General features: G+C 49.2%; 1 non-coding gene and 1 pseudogene across 1 annotated transcript; one reads left to right on the top strand and one right to left on the bottom strand.

The window, feature by feature from the left end:
- The window catches only part of LOC147094086 (uncharacterized), a 326695-nt pseudogene that overhangs the window by 148408 nt on the left and 160546 nt on the right, over positions 1-17741 (top strand).
- Positions 2793-2866, bottom strand: trnat-agu (transfer RNA threonine (anticodon AGU)). The gene has a single exon. It is a non-coding gene; the product is annotated as a tRNA-Thr (tRNA).

Below are 17741 nucleotides of genomic sequence, written 5' to 3'. Positions count from 1 at the left end.
AACAGTAGATATAAGGCGAGCTATACCATAATTTGGATGTGAACCGAGGTTGCTATGGCCACATTGCGGAGTACTAGACCATTATACGATCCTGGCGTCACACATCAGCTGCTCCAGCGCTGCCCTAACCACAGCCAATTCACGAATGGCGCTGCTTAGAAAAGATAGATTTTTGGTGAAGATGCCAAAATCAGTACTGACAGAAATTTTGACAGCGGTGAAATTCGACCCACGTCCCACAGCGACAGGAGCCGTAATCCAGAATGGGAACTAGTGCAGCCGCAGTTACATTTAAAAGAATTGTAGCCATTTCACACGAGCAGAAACGCACCCCTGGCGATTCATTAGGACAAATAAATCCGCGCTGGGAGTCGAACCCAGGATCGCCTGTTCGCGAGATAAGCGCTGAACCCAGCTGAGCCACGGAACCCAATCAGGCTGCAACTGTTCTCCCTCCTCTCACTGATATCTACTCGCTACCTGTCACTGCCTCTTGGAGCCTGAGGCTGTTTTGTATTGATCCATCTCTCCTGTCTATTCCGATGTTGTCTGTATCTCACTGTGTTTATTTCAGTTTCAATCTATGGGTTGATTCTAAAAGAATCTGTGTCTTACATGAAATAAATGAGGTGTCAGACAATTCTTCCTCTGACACTGGGGAAATAATGAGCCAACAGTTACAACAATATATTGTTTATTGTGATGCACCAATTACATTGTTCCATTTTGCATTATATAGGTTCAATTCTGTGCAAAAAACTGTGATCCCAACGTGCTTCCAATAGGCCGCTTTTTAATTTGACGTCACAGACGCCACCATTTCACCGCAAGGTGATTCATAACTAATACACAGAGAAATCAAGCAGTGAACTAGTATTTGTAGAAAGGGTTGTGAGACTGTAAAATGCACTGGCCCAGCAAGCAGCAGATTTAAAACAAGGTTTAAAAACCGGCAGCCTGTGGGAGGAAGGGGATGGAGGCAAGAGAGACACAGAAAAGATCAACGTGGAAACTATTGGCCCCGAATCTACTTAAAATCCCCCCACAGTATTTTAACCCATTTAATGTCAGATTCACACATTGGTGCATGTGAGCAATATAGGACATTTACCGCTGTCTCTGGTCTAAAATAACTGCTTTGTTATTTGATCCCACCCGCTGTGTTTAGGCTCTACCCTGAATATTTATCTCCGACCTAGAATCAGTTTGTAATCTGGAGACAAGGGTTCTGCAGCCGGCGGGCAGGGAGCAGAGGCTGTGGCTGATCTGTGTCATGTGGGAGCAGAATACAAAGATTCTGCTGTTTATTTTCATTACCCTGCAGAATATTCCACACTGTTCTCAACATCTTACATACCGTTAAATATCGGAAGTTTTCTTTTATTGAAATGATCGCTGCGATTCTTCTGGACTTGCTAAATTTGCAGCAAATTAAATATGATGAAACCTTCATCGCCAATAATAAACAGCGTCAGCGATTTGAGAATTTAATTTCGAGGAGCCGATATTTTCGTGGCTGCGATGGCCGAGTGGTCAAGGCGTTGGATTTGAAATCCAATGGGGTTTCCCCACGCAGGCTCGAGCTTTGCTCGCAGCAGGTTCTCTCATTATTGTAATTAATTACTTCAAATAATTTATTTTCTTCAATCTCCTCCCTCTGGGAGGATTTTGGAATTTTCAATGCCGGTTTTAAGGAAACTAAATGATTGCTGAGAGACCTGGATCACTTACTTCAAGAAGGTTTGCTGACCGAATTCCAAAAGTTTTCTGCAGATTGTCTGGAAGCTCCAGATAAGGAGGCCTCGATAGTCTCTGAGGAACCTTCGCATACACTCGGTGCTGCCCGGGAGCATCAGTCTGTGTAACCATGGGAGAGAGAGAATGGAAAGTCACTGGAAGGCTGGTTTCTGTCAGCAGCAATGGTACAGGAGCAGCCATTCTAAAGTGAAAAACAGAACACATTCCAGGAGACAGGCCAGGAGACAGACAAACGGAGTGGAGATCTGGAAGACTGACCAGATAAACAACAAGGAGGACACGAACAGATAATTCATCTCTCCCACTCCCGAAGCAGAAGAATTGACCATTCTGAGTCTTGAGTTGCACCACTGAGGTTGTACAAGTCTCTCTCTGTAAAACTTGTATTATTATGTTAATAAAACGATTTGTTTGAAAAGTTTAAAGCTTCATTTGCCAAGGAATTTTCTTGTACAATCGGGCTGCATTGCAGAGCTTGCCTGTCGAGAGGGGAGTCACGCAGGTCTAAATGTATCGACTGGTTTCAAAGCACCAACTCAGATTGGGGCGTATGGGACATGTGGCCCAGGAAGAGCCGTGGTAGCAGAGCACACTTAGCGGTTTAAGAGGCTGAAAGTGAATGTTGGATTAAGGTAATACCGCAGGAAAATTACAATGAAATGGAAGGGGGAAAGGAAAGCTATTGGTTGTGGAAGGAAGAAAACATCTGCGTTATGTTGCGGTTTCGAACCGAAGTTGCTGCGGCCAAAATACAGAGTATTAATCACCACACAATCACGGCACCACACATCAACTATTGATCCTTGCTTTGACCACAACCAAGTAACGCACTGCACTGCATAGGGAACAAGGAGTTTTGGTGAAGAGGCCAAAATCAGCACAGCCAGAAATTCAGAAGCGGTGAAATTCGACCCAGGCCTCGCAACGACTTGGACCTTCATGCAGAATGGGAACTAGTGCAGCCACAGTTACATTTAAAAGAATTTGAGCCTTTTCACATTAAAAGAAACTCACCCCTAGAGATTCATTAAGAAAGGCTCCGCTGGGAATCGAACCCAGGATCTTCTGTTTACTAGACAGACGCTTTAACCAGCTAAGCCACGGGGCCAAATGCTGACACAATTGCTCGCCTCCACTTACTGATGTCTATCAGCTACCAGTCACTGTCTTCTGGGCTCTCAGGCCGTTTCTTATTTCTCCAGCTCTCTTGTCCATTCCGCCATGTGTCCCATTGCTGTCTGTATCTCCCACTTAATTTATCCCAGTGTCAATCTGTGAGGTGATTCTGAATGATTATCCTATGTTTGTGTCTTATATGAATAAGTGAGGGTATCAGACAATTCTTCCTCAGACACTGGAGAACTATTAAGCCAACAGTTACAACAAGATATTGTTTATTGTGATGCAGCAAATACAATATTCCATCTTGAAAGATTCAGTTTCAATTCTGTGCAAAAGTAACTGTGACCCCAACGTGTTTCCAATAGGCTGCCTTTTAATCTGACGTCACAAACGCCACCATTGCACCTCAATGTGATTCATAACTAATAAACAGAGAAGTAAAGCACTGAAAGTGTATTTGTAGAAAGGGTTGTGAGACTGTGGAATGCACTGGCCCAGCAGAGCAGCAGATTTAAAACAAGGTTTAAAAACCGGCAGCAGGGGAGAGGGAGGCAAGACAGTCACCGTTAACATCACCTTGGAATCCACTGGGCCCGAATCTGCTTTAAATCCCCCCACTGTATTGAAACACATTTAATGTCATATTCACACATTGATGCATTTGAGCAATATATGAGATTTCACGCTGTCTCTGATCTAAAATATCTGCTTTAATATGCGAAATTATCATGGCCGAGATTAAGCACGCAGTGCAAGATTAGCAGCTCTTTGCTCTAGGAGTGTGGTTCATGTTTTGGGAATTCACATCAATTAAAATGCAAGAGGTACTGGATTCAAATCCCAGACGCGCTCTAACATTTTAATAGAATCACTTTCCTCGGCCTGGAGACATTCCACAAGTCTTCAACTAATAACCACCAGAAAATCAGCCTGTGTTCAGTATATCGTAAGAAAACGGCAATTATGTTCTTTAAAGCAGGAGTTCAGTCCCAGAAGTGCCGAAGCTGTGAGGTCAATATGTAAATCCGTTTGCTTCCAGAAGCCTGCTCCACATTTTCCACATTCTCAATCTGTGAGCACGGGCAGGACATGTGGTAAAGGGTCTTTATTAAAGGTTGTTTATACGGTTTGGAAACAGAAATACTGAAATAAAAGGGATTTTTGGATGCCTCCTTTTGGATAATGTTAGATCGAGGTTGGTGAGTCGTTAAAGTCTCAGGACTGTTAATCCAGTTGGAAGATACGTGGCCTGAAAATGTTAATCCCCAACTTAGACAATGTTTTCTCTCCCTGTTTGTTAAAATTTTCCTACTTACTCAAAGAAATATTTCACACAGCTCTAATGGACAGAAGATGGAATCGAGAGCTCCTTCCCCCTTTCTCACATTCATCCCTCCTTGCTTCATTTCCATCCTCCTTTTTCGCGGTTTCCTGCCTCATTGGACAAGGAGCCTGTCTTTGATGTTAACTGCGTGATCGACATCTTATCAGTTCCAGTCCTAACCTCGCCTTCTTGCAGATTTATTGAAATCTATTTGATGGAAACTCTCCAAAATATAATAAAACCACCCATTTAATGACTGTGAGTTAAAACAGGCGTTTTAATGGTGAGAGGAATCTTTAGAGGAACAGAACATCTCCTGCAGCAATAGAAATAGAGTCAGTGCCCAGCTCTGCTGTTTGGGGCAATCCTCGCCTCCTCCTGTTTCATTTTCACATCGATGGGAGAAGCTGAGAGCGAACACCAATCTACACGGGCTTTAGACTGGTTAACAGACAGAAAACAAAGAGTAGGAATGAGCGGGTCTTTTTCAGGATGGCAGGTTGTGAATAGTGGGGCACCACGAGGATCGGTGCTCGGTCCCCAGCTATTCACAATCAATATCAATGATTTGGATGAGGGAATTAAATGTAACATTTAAAAATTTGCTGATGATACAAAGCTAGGTGGCAGTGTCCGCTGTGGAAAGGAAGTGAAGAAGCTTCAAGGGGATCTCGACAGGCTCAGTGAGTGGGCGAGAACATGGCAGATGGAATATAATGTGGATAAATGTGATGTTATCCACTTTGGTAGAAAAAACAGAATGGCAGAGTATTTCCTAAATGGTGAAAAATTGGGGAATGCAGATGGTTAAAAAGGACTTGGGTGCCCTTGTATATGGGTCACTGCATGTGAATGTGCAAGTGCAGCAAACCACTAGCAAGGCAAATGGTATGCTGGCCTTCATTACAAGAGGATTTGAGTAAAGGAGTAAAGACGTCTTACTCCAATTATATAGGCCCTTGGTGAGGCCACACCTGGAGTACTGTGTACAATTTTGGTCTCCTTTCCTAAGGAAGGGTGTAATTGTCATAGAGGGAGTGCAACGACGTTTTATGAGATTAATTCCTGAGATGGCAGGACTGTCGTATAAGAGTAGATTGAGTAAACTAGGCCTGTATTCTCTTGAATTCCGAAGAATGAGAGGAGATCTCATTGAAGCATACACAATTATTACAGGGCTTGATAGGGTAGATGCTGGGAGGATGTTTCCCTTGGCTGGGGAGTCTAGAACCAGGGGCCACAGTCTCAGGATAAAGGGTAGGCCATTCAGGACTGAGATGTGAAGACATTTCTTCAGACAGTGGAAGGTGAATCTTTGGAAATCTTTACCCCAGAGGGGTGTGGAGGCTCAGTCATTGGGTATATTCAAAGCAGAAGTCGATAGATTTCTGCCTAGTCAGGGCATCAAGGGATATGGCGATAGGGAGCCCCAGGACAGTGACAGTGTAACACAAAGAATTCGACCCAACACAATCGTCGCTAAGCAAAAGGAAAAATATCTGTCATATTGGACAGAAACAACAAAAACCCAAAGCAAACTCAATTGCTACTTGGCCCTAAACAGACAATACAACATGGCTGATTACCTGACCATGGTAAAGGATAGCAAACTGAGAAAAACCTTGACAATGTACAGACTTAGTGAACATAGCCTGGCGATCGAAAAAGGTAGACACAGGCAAACCCGGCTACCAAGAGAGGACAGGATATGCTCTCACTGCAGTCAGGGAGTGGTGGAGACAGAGATGCACTTCCTCACAGCGTGTAGAAAATATCAAGGCATAAGGGAGAATTTCTACACAAAATTCACAAAAATATGCCCGGAATTTAGAAATTTGAATGACGACCAAAAACTCCCATACCTACTAGGGGAAGAGAGAAATTGCGTAACACTAGCGGCACTCTATGTTACAGCTTGCCATAAACAGAGGGACAACCACTAAATATAAGAAAAGAGTATATATAAATTATATGAAAGTATATTTATACACTCAGGGATATATCACTCAGGGATATATCTGTTTATACACTGTATGGATAGATCTGTATTTTTGTGAACAAACATGAATGTTTTCCGATGCTTTGGCAATATAAGATGTAACTTGTCATGCCAATAAAGCGATTTGAATTGAATTGAATTGAAATTGAGTTTGTCGGGAGCGGTGAGAGTGAAGGTTCAGTGAGTATTTAAACTAACTTTCGCTGACTTTTATTCACAGGCCAGTGTCGAGAACGGTGAGACCGGAGGTTCAGTGAGTATTTAAACTCACTTTCGCGGGCTTTTCTTCACAGGCCATTGTCGGGAGACACCGAAAGTGTGAGAGATCATTAAAGGATCCTGCAGCGCTGCCTCTGTTAATAGCAACAGTTCGGAGCCGCATTTCAGACGCGGCAACAAACCCATGAGTTTGTTTGCTGTTCCCCAGCTCCCGGAGTGAGTGAGGCCCGTGACAGCAGCGAAGTTCAGGCCACCTGTCCGGCCCCGCTCTCTCCAAGCGCCCGCTGCCGGCAGACAGCAGCGATTGCAGCCTCAGAGAGCGTAAACTGCCCATCGCTGCGAAACAAGATATCACTGAAACAGATGAACGCAGAGATTTGCATCGGTAGCATGTAGGTGAGGATGGTCGAGGTTGATATCGATCGACTCATTGTTGTTGGAACCGCTGAAATTGAATCTTTCTCCTGTAGCAGATGTTACAGGTTTACATATGAAAAATGCCCTCGAGATGCAATCGACAAATTTGGAGATACCGTGTCGTGGGACAAGTTAAAGGATCAGCACAGTTAATGCCGAGAACAAATTAAACAGTAGCTCAAGCTAATGAATCTTGCACTGGTGAAAATCCTGGACGGAGATTTAGAGGAAGCGACAGTGGGAAGGGCTGTGCTGCGATTCTAACACTTCTCCAAGCACATTCCGGGCAAGTCACCGACGGTAAAAAGAGGGCCTGGAACGGGAATGGAACTGCGGGCACACGTGACAGATCATTGGGAATGTAAAACTGCTGTCTCCAATACTCTGCTTACCTGAATCAGTCAAAATGCAATGGACAATACATGACAAATCCATTTCATTTTTGGGTCTGTATTCTAGACAGAGTGGCTCTTAAGTCTAGGGGTGTGAATCTCGCTTTGGGGATTGTAGATTGAAATTTTCGAACGGTCCCGCGTGAGCCCCTTTTTATCGTCGACTTGTAATATTGGACTTGCGCTCAAAACTTGTGCCAATTGGCCTAACAAACAATCGATCAGGGCCCAAATCATCCTCCAACAATCTCCAGCGGCTTTGGAGGAAGGTCAATGCAAACTGCCATGTAAATATCATGGCTTTAAAGACAATCAATTAAAGTAATTTATTTAGCAAACAATCGCCTCTGATGGTTCTAAGTAAATTTGTGTTTGGCGATATTAGATACAAATGTATTTGTGAGTTGCTATTGTGTTACATGTAAACGCTTTTACACCTGTTCGTTACAAATGTATTTAGATGTATCTGTATTATTTATTAATGTATTGGTTAGGGGAATCTGTGTCAGTTTTAAATGTATTTCTGAGCGCTTCAATTGTCCAGTCCGGCCCCATTCTACCTTCTCATTGCCCCCACGTGGGACACGGCAGACCATCTGTTACATTCGCATTCAACTTTTGCTTTTATTGATACTTTGAAAATATGAGCTTTAGAAAGTAATAACTCTGCATCCATCAGCCTCTCTGATAACGCCTGAGCGGCACTTCCCCTGTCCGATAAGCCCTGTGAGTGCCTTACCCGCTCTAGAATTTCTTGAGCATCCCTTACCGTGTCTGGTACTGATGGAGCGCCGCTTACCCTACCTGATACTCCCGAGCATCCCTTACACTGTCTGGTACACCGGGAGGGTAACTTACCCTGTCTGGTACATCTGGAGCATCCCGTACCCTCTCTGATACATCCGGAGCGTCCCTTACACTGTCTGGCAAATCCGGAGCATCCCTTAAACTGTCTGCTACATCCAGAGCGTCTCTTCCACTGTCTGGTGCACCCGCAGTGTCCATTACTCTCCTTGATAACTCCTGAGCGTCCCTTATCCTTTTTGATAACAAGTTTGCCAAAATTGCATATTTCTCCCTTCATCAGCGGCTATGTAGCGCTTCCCATCGCTCACGCTACCCAAGTGTTCAGGGAAAAGAGCCAACTACCAGGTAAATAAAACCCAGTTCTTCAGTTAGCCTCCACAGTTCACTTGATTTCCAATTCAATTTTCTTGTACAATCGGGCTGCTTTGGTTCCAAAGGCCGGCCCTGCTTTCGCAGAGCTTGACTGTCGAGCGGTCCTGCGGGTCTAAATGTATCAAGTGGTTTCAAAGCACCAACTCAGATTGGGGCGAATGGGGCATGTGCCCCAGGAACAGCAGTTTTAGAGGAGCACACTTAGCGGTTTAAGTAGGAGAAAGTGAAAATTAGATTAAGGTAATACCGCAGGAAAGTTACAGTGAAATTGAAGGAGTAAAGTAAAAGAAAGATTGTGGAAGGAAGAAAAATCAGCGCGGTAATTCAGATTCGAACCAAGGGTGCGGCTGCCACAACGCAGAGTAGTAAACACTATAGGCTCACAGTGCCACACATCAACTGCTGGAGCTTTGCTCTGATCACAACAAAGTAACGCACGGCATTGCTTAGAAAAGATGGATTTCTGGTGAAGGCCAAAATGAGCACCGCCAGAAATTAGGAAGCAGTGGAATTCGAGCCCGACCTGCAGCGCCTGGAGCATTCATCCAGAATGGTAACTAGAGCAGCCGCAGTTACATTTAAAAGGACTGTAGCTATTTCACACGGGAAGAATTTCATTAAGAAAAAAAAGGCCCCGCTGGGAGTCGAACCCAGGAGCTACCTGTTATAATTAGACAGATGGTTATGACCAGCTAAGCCCTGGGGCCGAAACTCAATCCATGTGTTTGCCTCCACTCACTGATGTCTATCAGCTACCGGTCACTGTCTTCTGGAGCCTCAGGCCGTTTTGTATTTCTCCAGTTCTCTTGTCTATTCCGCCATGTGTCCCATTGCTATCTGTATCTCCCACTTTGTTTATATCTGTGTCAATCTGTGAGGTGATTCTGAATGATTACCCTGTGTTTGGGTCTTACATGAAATAAATGCGGAGATCAGACCATCCTTCCTCTGACACTGGGGAGCTAATGAGCCAGCATTTATCACAAGATATGTTTTATTGTGATGCAGAAAATACAATAGTCCATCTTGAAAGATTCCTGTTCAATTTTGTGCAAAAATAAATTGAGACGCCAACGTGTTTCCAAATTGCCGCCTTTTAATTTGACGTCACAAACTCCACCATTGCACCTCAAGGTGCTTCATCTATCATCTATCTATATATATAAACGGATACTTCTTTCTGTCTGTATGTCCTCCTGTCTGTCTGTCCTTTTCTCTGTCTGCCCTTCTGTCTGTCTGTCCTCATGTGTGCGTCTGTCCGGCTATTCGCTCGAAAGTTATAGAGCGTACCTACGTGTGCGTTACATCGAAAGAAAGCTTACCTTTCCAAAACGCTGGTAAGCATATTTACGTTTCGGCCGGACGAAAATCGCGCCTGCAGTATCCGAAAAACCTTCAACATTCCGCTCATTAGCATCTCATTATCCGCTCATTAGCGACAGAGCGACCTCGAGGTCGACCAATCGTATGCCGGGTTGCTGGCACGTGCGGCCGGGCCCTCCTACGGTCGAGTGACGGGACGATTGACCAATCCTACGCTTTGGTGACCTGACGGTCGACCAATCGGTGCGTGTGTGGGCGGGTCTTATCGTTCTGAACTGAGATGAGTAGCCACCATCTTGCTTCCATTCTTTTTCCTGCTTTCTGCATCTTTCTTTTCAAATATGCATTTCCAGCAAAATAAAACTGCTTTTATTAAATTGTTTTAAAAAAAACTTCATTAATTTGTAAATATTTTCTCTAACCTGAAGATTCTTTTTCCTACCTTTCCCTGTTTTTGTTAGGCCTCAAAGCCTGGGCCTTTCTTGCCCAGCCAGGCCCGAGCTAGGTAATTGTCCCACGGCTTCTGCTAAGCTCCTCACCCCACCACCACCCCCCCCCCCACCGGTGTCACGTTACCCGGGGCAATGGCGTCAGCCACGAGGGTCACGAGGGTCCGGGTGCGCGCACAGCAGGAGCAGCTGAGACGCGGCATCTCTCTCTGTTCCCCGGTCGGCTCGGGCGGGGGGGGCGGGGCTCTCGGGTGTGCGGATCTCGGGCGGGGCTTGGTGAGCAGGAAGGGTTACCCTGGCAACCGGGCCCGCCGGCCGTCTCTCACAGCTGCAATCAGCGGACTTCAAGCCGGCTCGGCCGGGGTGGTGGGGCTCGGAGAGCAGGGCTCTCGGGAGTGCGGTGCGGGGCGGGCGGGGCTCGGAGAGCGGGGCTCTCGGGAGTGCGGGGCGGGGTGGCGCGGTCGGTGCTCGGGAGGACTTGGGCTTGGAAGGGGGGGAAGGGTTACCCTGGCAACCGGACGTGGCCACCTCTCAGCCTCAAGCCGGCTCACGCCTGTTCTCGGGCTTGGCTCCATTTGCGGCTGCGGGCCACTCGCACTCTCTCTCTCCTTCCCTCTGTCTCTCTCCCCCTCCCCCCTTCTCTCCCCCCTCCCCCCATTCTCTCCTACTCTCCCCCCCTCCCCCTTCTCTCCACCCCTCTCCCCCCCTCCCCCCTTCTCTCCCCCCCTTCTCTCCCCGCTCCCCCCTTCTCTCCCCTTCTCACCCCCCTTCTCTCCCCCACTCCCTGCACCCCCCTCGCCCCCTTTCTCTCCCCCCCTCCTCTCCCCCACTCCCTCCCCCCTCCTCGACCCCCTTCTCTCCCCCCCTGCTCTCCCCTCCCCCCTCCTCCCTCCTCCCCCCTCCTCCCCCACTCCTCCCCCCTCCTCCCCCCTCCCACCCCCATTCCTCCCCCACCCCTCCCCCCCTGCCCTCCCTCCCCCCTGCCCTCCCTCACCCTCCCTCCCTCTCCCTGCCCTCCCCGCCCTCTCTTCCCCCCGTCGCTCTCTCTCTTCCGCCCAGTCGCTCTCTCTCTTTCCCCCCATTGCTCTCTCTCTTTCCCCCCAGTCACTCTCTTTCTTCCCCCCAGTCGCTCTCTCTCTTCCCCCCAGTCTCTCTCTCTCTTCCCCCCAGTCGCTCTCTCTCTTCCCCCCAGTCGCTCTCTCTCTTCCCCCCAGTCGCTCTCTCTCTTCCCCCCAGTCGCTGTCTCTCTTCCCCCCAGTCGCTCTCTCTCTTTCTTCCAACAACAACATGCCCTCAAAAAAGCCTCGGCACCGCCGGGCACTTCAGCAAGTCTATATATATAAAACAGCTAGAAATTCGGTTGGTAGCGCCAGCGATTAGCGCCTAAAGAGCCCGAGAATTGGGGTGTTACCCAATTTTTGGGCGGGCGCAGTGAATATAGCGCCACCTCCCATATTGAGCATTCTTTTAGCGCAGTTGCTAACTCTTTGCGTGCGCCCGCGGGCGCAGGCAGATCATGATGTCATTTCAGTGTGCAACGCCTTTTTGGCGCCCCGGACCGGATATTCGGTGGCGCCCGCAACCTTTCCACCTGGCGCAATTAGTGACAGTTGGATGGAGCATTCTGAGGCCATTCTCGGACGCGGGGGGCGCTATTTAAAGGGGACAGCACTAGTATAAACGCTGCAGCCATTTGGGCTGGCCATTCTGATCGTTGCTGGAGAGAGTTGCTAACCTTCTGTTGGACAGTAATTTTCTTATTGAGCCTTCGGAGGCACTGGCACTGGCAGCTTGAGGGCCCGGCTCCCAAGCTGGTGATGCAGCATCTGAAAGCAGAGAGGTGGAAGAGTGGCTTTAGCAAAAGGACAGCTTGGCAGCAAGGGATGCCAGATTGCGGCAAGGCTATGACATGGGTCCACAGTGAGAAAGCATGCTGGCGGGGGGAACAAGTGGAAGGAAACAGTTGTAAAAGGTGAGAACCTTACCATCGCTGTCGACAAAGGGGTCGGCAGCTGCAGGGGTTACAGGACCACTCAGACGTCCTCCAAGAACCTGGTGGACTCTCTCCTCGAGATCCGTGAGAGTGACCACTTGTGGAGGTCCTCCACCGGTGCAAAGCTGGTCTTTGCCAATCCTCGCCAGCTTGGACTGCAGGGGATAGGAGGGGAAGTTATGTTACATGATGCCCTGAGTGATCATCTCATGCCCCCCATGGTGGAGGAGCCCTCGCGTGATGCCCTGAGTGATCATCTCATGCCCCCCATGGTGCAAGAGCCCTTACATGACGCCTTGCGTCAAATGTGCATGAGTGTGCCCAGAAAGGGCCATGGGTGCTTTCTGGCAGATGGCCAATGGGGCACAGGCCACCCTGTAGCCATCAAGTCAGGTGCAAATGAAGTGATGCAGAAGTTTGCAGAAACAACACCCACCCTCACGACCCGAGTGAGGTCATTGAATTTCTTTCTGCATTGGACAGGGCTCCTGGTCACCATGCTGCTGGAGTTGACCCTCTGGCATACATCCCTCCAAGCTCGTCGGTAGTCCTTATGATTCGGCCTCCTGCCATTGTCTGGGTAGTGAACATCTCGCTCCACTGCGGCCACCAATTGCTCCAGAGCCTCATTGGTGAAGCGCTCTGCTCTCTATCTCAACTTCTCCATCTGGTCCAAGTTTTTAGCGCCACAGAAGGGCCTGCGCCGATTCTGAGGCCTGCAAGGAGCAGAGTGTGGATGCTGAAGCTGACTGACCCACCCCTTTAAGAGCTGGCCGGCGCATGGAAGTCGCGTGGTCATCGGTAATTGAGAGCACCTGCGCTGCACCCGTCCGCTCCGATATTGGGTTGTGCTGGAAGTTTAGCGCCTTAGGAGTCTCGTGTAATGCCTGAATTCACGCCTCAATCACCATTAGGGGCGATGCAACCCAATATCGCGCCAGGTGGAGATAAGTTGTGTTTGGCTATAAACGTTACACTGCACCAATTCTAACGCCCCAAGCGGGGCTATACCCAATTTCTAGTCCAATGTCTCTCTGTCTGTCTGTCTCTCTGTCTGTCTGTCTGTCCGGCTATACAATCAAAGGTTATAGAGCGTACCTACAAATATGTTATATCAAAAGAAAGCTCATCATTAGGGGACTCTTGTAGGCATATTTACTTTTTGGTCGGACAAAAATTGTGCCGACGGTATCCAAAAAACTTTCAAAATTCCGCTCATTATCCGCTCATTTGCATCTAGTGGGGGCGGGTTCATTGTGTGTGCGGGCGGGCCATCCTACAGTTGAGTGACGTGATGATTGACCAATCCTAAAGTTCAGCGACCTGACGGTTGACCAATCGGTGCGTGTGTGGGCGGGCCTTATCGTTCTGAACCGAGGTGAGTGGCCGCCATCTTGATTCCAAACAGTTAATTTCTTTTTCCCACTTTCTGCGTGTTTCTTTTCAAATCTACATTTCCAGCAAAAAAAATTGCTTTTATTAAATGGTTCTTAAAAAAAATTAATTCATTTGTAAATATTTTCTATAACCTGATTCTTTTTCCTATCTTTACCCATTTTTGTATGGCCTCAAAGCCTGGACCTATCCTGCCCAGCCACGCCCGAGCTAGGTAATTGTCCCACGGCTTGTGGCAAGCTCCTCCCCCCTCACCCAGTCTCCCCCGTCACATTACCCGGGGCAACGGCGTCAGCCGCGAGGGACACGTGACAGGCACAGGGAGCACGCACAGCAGGCGACACACAGATGGCCGAGGCATAAAGCGCGGGATCCAGCTGGTGAGATGCGGCGCCTCTCTCTCTCCCTTCCCCGCTCGGCGGTCTTGAAGCTGGCTTACACGGGAGAGCGGGGCTCGGGAGAGCGGGGGGCGGGACTCGGGAGAGCGGGGCTCGGCCTGACCAGGGCGCTGCACTCGGCTGGGCCAAGTCAGTGCATGAGGCGGCACGGAGCTCTGCGGAGCCATCGCCGGCAGAGGGGAAAGAGTCTGCTGGCTCCCCCCCCCATTCTCACCCCTCCCTTTCTCCCCCCTCCGTTTCTCCCCTTCCTTTCCACCCCACAGCCCCTCCCCCCCTCCCCCTCTCCCCCACACACACCTCCCCCTCCCCCCCACACCCCCCTCCGCCCCCACACCCCTCCCACCTCCTCCCACTTCCCTCCTCCCCCTTCCCTCCTCCCCCCTCCACCCACTTCCCCCCACCCCCCCTCCTCCAACTACCCCTCTCCTCCACTTCCCCCTCCCTTCCCCCCTCCTCTCCCCTCCCCCTTCCCCTTCCCCCCAACCCCCCTCCTCCCACTTCCCCCCTCCCTCCCTCCTCCCCTTCCCCCTCCCCCTCCCTTCCCCCTCCCCTCCACTCCCCCCTCCCTTTCCCCCCTTCCCCTTCCCCCCTCCCCTTGCCCCCCTCCCCTTCCTCCCCCCTTCCCCCTCCCTTTCCCCCTCCCCTTCCCCTCCCCTTCCGCCCCTCCCTCCCCCTTCCCCCACTCCCGCCTTCCCCCCTCCCTGCCCCTTCCCCACTCCCTCTTCCCCCCATCGCCTCCCCATTCCCTTCTGCCCCTCCTCCTGCGCCCTCCCCCCTCCTCCCCCTCCCCCTTACACCCTCCCCCTCCCACCTCCCCCTCCCCCTCCTCCCCTCCCCCACCTCCCCTCCTCCTCCCCCACCCCCCTCCCCCTCCCCCACCCCCCCTCCCAAGTCGCTCAATCTCTTCCCCCCAGTCGCTCTCTCTCTTCCCCCCAGTCGCCCTCTCTCTTCCCCCCGTCGCTCTCTCTCTTCCCCCATTCGCTCTCTCTCTTCCCCCCAGTCGCTTTCTCTCTGCCCCCCAGTCACTCTCTCTCTTCCCCCGAGTCGCTCTCTCTCTTCCCCCCAGTCGCTCTCTCTCTTCCCCCCAGTCTGTCTCTCTCTTCCCCCCAGTCGCTCTCTCTCTTCCCCCAGTCGCTCTCTTTCTTCCCCCCAGCTGCTCTCTCTCTTCCCCCCCCGAGTTGCTCTCTCTCTTCCCCCCCAGTCGCTCTCTCTCTTCCCCCCCAGTCGCTCTCTCTCATCCCCCCCATTCACTCTCTCTCTTCCCACCCAGTCGCTCTCTCTCTTCCCCCCCATTCGCTCTCTCCCTTGCCCACAGTCGTGCTCTCTCTTCCCCCCAGTCACTCTCTCTCTTCCCCCCAGTTGCTCTCTCTCTTCCCCCCAGTCGCTCTCTCTCTTCCACCCAGTCACTCTCTCTCTTCCCCCCAGTCGCTCTCTCTCTCTCTTCCAACAACAACATGCCCTCAAAAATCCCTCGGCACTGCCGGGCACTTCAGCCAGTATATATATATAAAAGGATAGTGGTGTCTGTCGGTCTGGGCATCACTCATAAGTTATACAGTGTACCTACACATATGTTATATCAAAAGATAGGTTATGATTAGGAGGGTATCCTAGGCGTATTTACTTTTTGGTCAGACAAAAATTATTCGGACAGTAGACAAAAAACGTTCAAAATTCCACTCATTAGTGGTTGGCCAATCATACGGGGGAAAATCCGCTCATTAGCATTGACTGACCTCAAGGTTGACCAATCGTATGGGGGGAGCGCGCTGCATCATGGGGGGCATTTCATGGCGTGTGTGTGTGTGGGCGGGCCTAATCCTGCAGCCTCCCGAAACTTCACCCATTTTGTTTACACCTACAGCGTCACCACCAACACAACAAACACCCTCATTGCGGCTCCGGCGCAGTATCCCGCTCCCTGCCCGACAGATCCAGAGGTGAGTTGGGGTCACTGGGGCCGGCCCTGTCAACTGCTCGGCCCGAGAAACACAGCAGAGGACTGGCAGCGGCCCGCCGTCAACCGCGCATCCCAAGACACAGAGCGGGGGACTGGCCGGCTATAAACCGCGCAGCCCAAAAAAGCCCTGGCAACGCCGGGGGCCCCAGCTAGTAACTAATAAACAGAGAAGTCCAGCAGTGAAAGGTTATTTGTAGAAAGGCGTGTGGGACTGTGGAATGCACTGGCTCAGAGGAGCACAAATAAAACAAGGTTTAAAAACCGTCGGCGTGTGGGGGGAAGGGGAGAGGGAAATAACAAGCCACAGGTAAGATCACCTTAGAAACCATTGGCTCAGAATCTGCTTTAAATCCCCCTAATGTATTGAAACACATTTAATGTCATATTCACACATTGATGCATTGGAGCAATGAGAGTTAACGCTGTCTCTGATCTAAAATATCTGCTTTATGTATGTGAAATTCTCATTGCCGAGTTTAAACAATCAGTGCAAGCTCAGTGGTTCTTTGGTCTACGGGTGTGGTTGTCGTTTTGGGAAATCGCATCAATTAAAATGCAAGAGGTCCCGGGTTCAAATCTTGGACCTGCTCCAACATTTTAATAGAACCAGTTCCCTCTGCCTGGAGATATTCCACAAGTCTTCAAATAATAACCGCCGAAAATCAGGCTGTGTTCAGTATAGCGTAGGAAAACGGCAATTTTATTCTTTAAAGCAGCAATTCAGTCCCAGAAGTGCCGAAGCTGTGAGGTTAATATATAAATCCGTTTGCTTCCAGAAGCCTGCTCCACATTTTCCACATTCTCAATCTCGAAGCTCGGGCAGGACATGCGGTAAAGGGACTTTATTAAAGGTGGTTTCTACGGTTTGGAAACAGAAATACTGAAATAAAAAGGATTTTTGGATGACTCCTTTTGGATTATAATGTTAGATCGAGGTTGGTGAGAGGTTAAAGTCTCAGGACTGTAAATCCAGTTGGAAGATAAGTAGCATGAAAATGTTATAGTCCCCAAGTTAGACCATCTTTTCTCTCCCTGTTTGATCAAATTCTACCACTTTCTCAACCTGATATTTCACCCAGCTCTAATGGAAAGTTGATCGAATCGAGAGCTCCCTTCCTCCTTTCTCCCTTTCTTCCCTCCTTGCTTCATTCCCATCCTCCTTGTCTGTGGTTTCCTGCCTCATTGGACAATGAGCCTGACTTTGATGTTAACTCTGTAATCGACATCTTATCAGTTCCAGTCTTACCCTCGTCTTTTTGCAAATTTATTAAAATCTATTTGATGGAAACTCTCCAACATAGTTGGGTAAAAATGTTCAAAGTTTATGATGTCAGGAAGCTCGTGCAGCCTTTGTTAAATTCAGCAGCTCGCAAACACATGAGAGTAATTCCTGCTGCAGTCTATCATATAAACCCAGCCAGTGTTACCCAATTAAACAACATAAACCATTGCCCCAGCCCACCGCACTATAAAACAACCTGAAATATGCAAGTAAATGAACATGAATGAGTGTCATTGACAGTGCGTGTCTCTAGTGGTGTAATCATTTAGCGCGCGGTACTTATCTGACAGTACAGGCTCGAGAAATGCCGAGGTTGTGAGCTTGAGCCTCACCTGAAGCAGCCAATGTTTTTGCGGTGTGATATTTCTACCAGAGCTGATGTTATATTTGGTGTTTCTGTAAGCTATCTACTTATTAGCTGTTCCACGTGGGCACTTAGTTTCCTCAGGCCCACCGTGTTGCAATAACGGATGAGAGTTTTAGAGGAGCCCTTCAGTGTTACTTATTGACAGATCGAAAGTGGGTCCAGTT

This window comes from Somniosus microcephalus, unplaced genomic scaffold (assembly GCF_052327205.1).
Source record: "Somniosus microcephalus isolate GS21.2 unplaced genomic scaffold, FLI_Smic_1.0 unresolved_chr1, whole genome shotgun sequence".
NCBI classification, from domain to species: Eukaryota; Metazoa; Chordata; class Chondrichthyes; order Squaliformes; family Somniosidae; genus Somniosus; species Somniosus microcephalus.
Note: the sequence above shows the minus strand (reverse complement) of the source record. Positions and strands in the feature narration are given on the sequence as shown.